The sequence below is a fragment of the Ixodes scapularis genome, unplaced genomic scaffold (assembly GCF_016920785.2).
Source record: "Ixodes scapularis isolate PalLabHiFi unplaced genomic scaffold, ASM1692078v2 PGA_scaffold4__175_contigs__length_147842914, whole genome shotgun sequence".
Lineage (NCBI taxonomy): Eukaryota > Metazoa > Arthropoda > Arachnida > Ixodida > Ixodidae > Ixodes > Ixodes scapularis.
In genome coordinates, this window is record NW_024609879.1 from 99,631,409 (window position 1) to 99,638,472 (window position 7,064).

Here is a 7,064-nt window from a genome sequence, read left to right on the forward strand (position 1 = left end):
TTGTGTCGTAGGTACTGTGTTTGGGAGATGCGGAAAGGACTCGAGGTCGTCTGTATTAAGTTGTGTACTTCTTCCTGGTTTATCGAGTGGCTTTTTGTTTTCCTTTCTTTGGGAAGGTTGCGATGCTGGGGGCGGCTCTTGAATTGGTTGTTTATGTGGCTTGTTACTCACTGGCATGCTTCCTGCTGACTTTTGACCGTGTCCGGGACCAGTTGTGTTATCGGTATTGTGTTCAGAGGCATCAGCTTTTACTGCTGCCTTTGCTGTTGGATAGTCGCTTCCGTGAAGAACACGGTAACGAACGACATCCCTTTCTTCTTGCCATCTTGGACAGCTTCTAGAAGTAGAGGGATGGTCACGTCCGCAATTGACACATTTGGGTAGTCCATCTGGACAGGATGTCGAGTCGTGCGTTTTTCCGCATTTTGTGCAAATAGACGAGGATGCACATGATGCAGCTACGTGTCCGAGGCGACCGCAAGTACGGCATTGTGTTGGTTTTTCCACGTATAAATATACTTTGTGGCGCACATAGCCTACACATACCGCATCGGGTAGAGTTGGGCATGCGAATGTTAATGCAACAGATTGTGACTTTCCCAGTCTTCGGATGCGAACGATTGATGTCTTTGAGAGTAGTGCCTGAGTTAGTTGGCTGTCGTTGATATCTACCGGTACTCCATGGATGACACCCATTGCCATGTTCTTAGAGCGGGGCTCGTATGCACTCACCGGAACCCCACAAAGGGACTTGATACGCAGTAAAGTGCTTGTTGTATCTAAATTGCGAGTGTCTACAGCAATCACATTCAGCCTTGAGTTAGGTCGAATGCTGTAAATTCCATCAGGACAGTTGGCTTTCAAGCAGTCCGAAAGCTTGATAGGGTTGAAGCTTTTGATGTTGGTGTTTTGGTCGTCTGGTGTAAATATGACGGTGAGCCCAAGAGCCTGGCAGTTGATTGCTGGTTTGGGAGAACTTGATTCTGAGTCCGTACTCTCCCTGCGTCGTTTGCGTGATTCAACCGTCTTGTACTGGTTGTCGGGATCTTGCGACTCTTCATTGGTAGAAGCATACAGTTCTTCCATATCTTCGACATCGTTTTGGTCGTCGGTTTTTTCTTTTTCAGAGAAGGTCTCAATTTCCGTGTCAGTGTCGTATTCCTCAGGTGGTAAGTACTTTATAGTAGTCGTCAAAATGTTGGGCTGCAAGTTTTGCGTGGTGTGCGTTACAGAAGTCATGTCGAATCGAGCAGGGGCGAGTATTGGTTTCGAGGTGGCATCATCGGATTCCATCAGGCCTACCGGATCGGTGCCGTCCAGAGCACCATCGGGTGGAAACCCTTCGGTTTATCGAGGATACTTCCTGCAGTGAAGGTGTTGGTGATATTGCAGGAGACAGTGAGAGTGTTCTGTTGCCGCGGGGTAAGTTGCAAAACAGCAAAAACTGCCAGAAATACGAACGCAATGTCCAGGCGCCGACTAAGAGCAAGCTTCGTCGTCTTCCCCAAATAGAAGCCAAGTCTTGCATCTCGCCAAGCGTTACATCGGAGACGTTAAACGCCAGCTCACTGTGCTCTTCGACCCGGTCCTGCCGCCGAATGGGCTCATCCAACAGCACGAAAGTATTCGTGTGCGCGTTGATCAAGTGACCGATCGCATGTCAAACCCCAGCCGCGGTCGATCCGACGAGCATCGCGGCCATGTTCTTTCGAGTTTAACTCGCCAAGGGTACGGTTGTCGAGTTAAAACAATGCAAATAGTCCAGTGCATTCTTGTTCTTACGTCATTTTGTCGTCACAACCCGAACTCGAAAAATGACTGTTAGCGGCAAACAGAGGCTTTCTAGTTTCACGAACGTTTCCATGGCAAATGGCGTTGAATCGTCACGCGCAATGAAGCCAATGGGAAAGCGAGGTACCTATGTAGGGACGTGTAAAAACTAGGGATGTCGCGAACCACCCTAGGTTCGATTTCGAAAGGTTTCGATATTTGCGAAGCGAACTGAGGTTCGATTTCGAAAAATTTCGATATTTTCGTACCGACCGGGGTTCGATTTCGAAAAATTCGCAACTTTTGTCCACAGCGGAGTTTCGAATTCGAAAAGTTCGAAGCTTTCACGGTTTCTAAAATTTCGAATTCGAATATTTCGATTATTTTTTCACTTCAGGTTCGATAAATTCGAAGATTTCGAAATTCTTTGTAAAAAAAATTCGAAAACTTCGAACGCTTCGAATTTATATAGACATGAAGTTCGAACAATTCGAAGATTTCGAATTTCTTTTTGCATAAAGGTCGAAAAGTTCGAAGGTTTCGATTCTCTTTTAACGCTAAATTAAAAAAAAAAAAAAAAATGAAGGTTTTGAATTTCTTTCTAATCCAAGTTTTCAAAATTCGAAGTCCGATTTTCAAGTTTTTCCACAGTTTCAGTTTCAAATAACGTTTTCACGACTCACTGGTTTTCACAAAATCAAGTTTAGAAAAGTTAGGGTGTGATATGTAGATTCTGCGAAGTTGGTCAGGCAATTAAATGAGACGACGAGTGTCCCGGACATGCTAGAATATTTGCCAGTGCAGAATTGTGACCGCCAGCCCCGGGGGGGCGGGGGGGGGGGGGGGGGGGGGGGCTTTTAATTTGCATCACGCAGTAGTGATTGCACGAACACACTGTTTTACGAGAATCTTCCAGTTCGAAACGGCCAGGGGCGAGCAGAAGGTTGAGGCTCAGAAAAACCGTGAAGCGACCTGGCAAACTACCTCGCCACCCCTTGCACGCTGGTAGTAATCCGATCCGGTGAAGTTTATAATTGTCCTGGAGGTTTATTTTCTGGGACGGAGGAATCGCCTCGCAAAGAGCACAAAAGCCGACACAACTCGAGGTCGAGGAGCGTTCTACCATACAAGTGGCGTCGGAAGAGGAAAAACGGGGGGAAAGAGGGTAGCGGGGGGGGGGGGGGGTTCAGCCTCCTTCTTCCCCTTTCAGGTATTTCGGACTGTTAAAGAAAACAATACGGGGAAAGAGGGCGTGGTCGAGCTTATTTTAATCTGAAATTATTTATGCATATGTATAGCTAATGTCGCTCTTCACTGCGTAAAAGGTTGCGTAGATGGTCATTGTTAGAAACTCGTTGTCAGAAGGCACTGCTCGTCACATGCTTAGTGGTTCGGAAGTTCAAAGCCGTCTTTTCGGCCTAAGCACCTGTGCCGATAGTAACAAAAGAAAAAAAAAAAAATAAATAAATGCGGGAATAAAAAGCAGGAGAAAAAAAAAAAAAAAAAACTATCAAGAATTCGTCGGAAGTGTTCTATTCTTGCATATTCAGAGGTCCAGAACTTCCAAACAAGTTTCTTTTACCAAAATGTGTACAGGCTAAAAGAAACACGTCCCAGGAACGTGAAGCGAAAAAAAAAGTTTTCTTTTAATGACGTGCTGAACTTGAACACTACTAGAAATCTTCTCCCATGAGTTAATTTATTCCTTAACGTGAAAAAACAATAAATATATTATTTTGTATTCTGCAGATGGCAATGATATGTACTGTCTGTGGTGTTAATTTAAATGCGATACCTCAAACAACTTAGACGAAAATAAATATCAAGTTTAGGTCATAATTGCATGCAGATACATGTTTGGACATTTCTTCGAAACTCACGTTGAATAACAATAATCACATCTTAAGACGGCACTTACCTAGGCTATACATAGATCATTCTTAAAAAAGTATAACTTATCTACCATGAATAGCTCCGGCTGCAGCGTGCTTCAAATCTGGCACAAATGATAATCGTCGAAAACCCGTCGTCCTTCCTCGCCCCTTCGGGGATTTATTTCTTTAAACCTAAGCATGCCAGAACATTGAAATAAACGACATTGTCTTTCGTAAGGAACGCAGCACCGCGTGTAAAAGTTCGAGAAAAAAAAAAATTACGAATGTACCCCACTACTTGAAATCAAATGAAACCGTCCGCCGGTCTTTCGAAGTTCGACGAACGTCGAACTTTTACCCTAAAAGTTCGAAGTTCGTCGAACTTCTGACTTTTCAGAATTCGAAAGTTCGAAACTTTTCGAATTATCTTGATAAATAAGTTCGAAAGTTCGAAATTCATCGAATTTTTTGGTCAGTCAAGTTCGAAAGTTCGACAAGCATCGAACCTTGCAGCGCAATAAATTCGAAAGTTCGAAAAAGATCGAATTTTTTAGCGTAATAAGTTCGACGGTTCGAAAAGCGTCGAACTTCCTAGCTTAACAAGTTCGAAAATTCGACCTCCGTCGAATTTTACGATATAGACAATTCGAAAAATCGAAATCTTTCGAACCTTTCGAACCGCTTGATTCGATCATCGAAACTTCGATTCGAAAAAAGTTCGCGGCATCCCTAGTGAAAACGTAAAAGCCGTTTTTTTTTTGCACGAGCTATTCTGCAAATAAAAATAAGTAAAAAAGACTGCCCGAAATTATGCCGTCGCGTGCATTTCTTCAGCGCCGAAAGAGAAGAGCATGGCTTATGGAGACTATACCGGCATAATCAGTGCAGTGAGCAAAGGAGCAAAGCATTATTAAAACTGCCCGAAGAAACTTTCCTGCATCATCCATACAATGCTCTTTTGCTCACAACCGTTTCACTCCGCGTCGATCTCATCACTTGTCATATACTACCACAGAGTCGTCGTCAGCTCTGTATCCATTTGAAGTCTCCTTCACTGGCAAACAAGAAATTTCATTTGCAGCTTATGTTCACGGCGGCTTCACAAAGGATGATCGGTGTCACAGCGCAACTTCACGTAATATTTTTTTTTTTTTCTCGTAATGCCATCCGTATTGTGCAGAAGCAGGGAAAGCAACGACGCAAACGAGACACAAACACGACAAGGTCGTTACCGCGGTTTTCGCCAAGTTTGTTTTCAAAGACCGTAGCGAAAGACTTCGAGAAAAAAAGCTGAGATATCTTAGCTAAATTATCTTTACGCTATAATTATTGAAATAATCTTTTGTATCTTATAAAAGGATAATATATTTTTTTTTTTTTTCTGTTTCCTTCCATTTTTCGGAAGGTAGCCTTTTCTCCGTTATTCGCTCGTTCTAAGTCCCGGAGGAAAAGAAGAAGATAACAAAAAGAACAGGGGGAAATGCAGGCATTTCTTCGCCCCAACTGGGTGGACACGTCACCGCGACGTAGGGCATCGTCAGATTCTAGCTGACCACGTGCGTGAACCCGAACGTTGGGGCGGAGCCTCAAACAAGAATCATTCTAGTTTGAGGCTCCGCCCCTTCTTTCTCGATACGTCACAACTCGAAAGGTACCCGTTTGCGACCAGAATAGCACCCCAGGACACTAGGTTCATGGAGCCACATTACGACCCAAAACAGCTGTCATTTTACGCGTGGTAGCAGACCATTGTGACGTCACGTCATGATCCCCTGTTTTAAGAAAAAAAAACACTGCCGCGGATATAAAGTACACAGAGTCCCAGTTAGTGCTATGGTTAGAACACCAAATCACAGAGCTACCTTTCGTCACCTAACTGACGACCAAGAACAACGTTTCTTCCTGCGTCTCTGTTAGGCTTAGTGTGGCGACGTTCACGTAGCTCACCCACGTGGGCTATGCATGCACTGGAAGTCACGACTCAAAAAGAAAATACAAAATTTTAACAGAATGTGATAAAGTTGCATGATATGTCTCCGGAAACAGCCGTTCTTGGCGTCAATAAATCCACCTTGAGATTCCAAACGATGTCATCATTGACTGCCGAGGTTACGAGTCGTTGACGGAACGGTGAATTGTGCAGGAATGCTAAATTATTAGCTAAATAAAGGCTGTTTTGTCTTATCCATTTTAGAACTAGCTGTTCTCCTTACTCACTCGCTTTGTAAAATTGGTGGTGACGGGTTGATTGCTTGAGAGTTTGATTTAATGTCCACCTAAGGATGGCTCACAAGGAACACATGCAGAAAATTTATTTTTCATAGAATGCATTGGTCATCAATCCTTCCTCTCGGCGCAGGGGAATCCCACACTGGCGCCTAAAGTGGGGCCGATCGAGCTTGACCACGCCTCGAGAGAAGATGACCAACGACGATCAAAAGCCCACAACGTTTGGGGCAAAACGGCGACGAGGTTTGTTAGGTTAGGTTTGGTGTTCAAACTTAAAATTACTTAATTCCTGTTCCAGTTCTTTCAATCGGCTAGCTTCAAACGCCAACAATACATTGAGTCATTGAAAGACACTTTTAAACAAACAACACGATCAAGATGTGAAGATACGGAGTGGGCACTAAAACCACATGTAGTGGACACAAAGACCACCGTTAGAAAAAGCTAATCCTTAGAAGGTCTCGTTTATTCAAGAACTAATAAAGTAAAAAAAAATAAAACATATATTATCAAATGAACTGAGTCTGCAGTTCACATAAATGACAACATTTCCTGAAAATTCACAGCCACCAGCTCACTTTTTTTTTTTAATTATTTTTGTTATATTATCACCGGCATATATGATACAAATGCCGACTGAATGGAGTCAGGCTCGGGGGGTAGATGGTGTCATCTGGCGCCACAGTTTAGAACAAAAACCCACAACTCGCCAACATTATGTTCAGTAGAATGTCTTTTTTTAGATTAATTAAATTACATCAATATCGCTTAATTTATAATCGTATGCGGGAGAACCAAATAATAACAAAAACAGAACTAAATTAACAAGAATGCCGACTTGTAGTGCCATCTGTGGAGAACCTAAAAAGACATCGGTTGAAATTGGGTAGCGCCATCTGGTAATTTTATTTGAAATCCCAAACACTACTAACTCAAATACTCAAAATCACTGATCTCAATGACAATTGCTGGATCGCGCTTGCCGCTCCCGCAAGTGAAGCCACCGGGCGTCACTCGCTTGGGATACGATTTGCCGTTTTTGCTAGCCTTTGCTGCGGTTTTCCAGCGTGCTGACGACACGTTTTCTACTCGTTCGTCGTCATTCGCCGAAGAAGTTTTTTGAAGACTCTGTGTATTGTTGAGACTTGCCGTTGTGAACACGTGGAAAATTTTACGAAAGTGCAGTGTCGC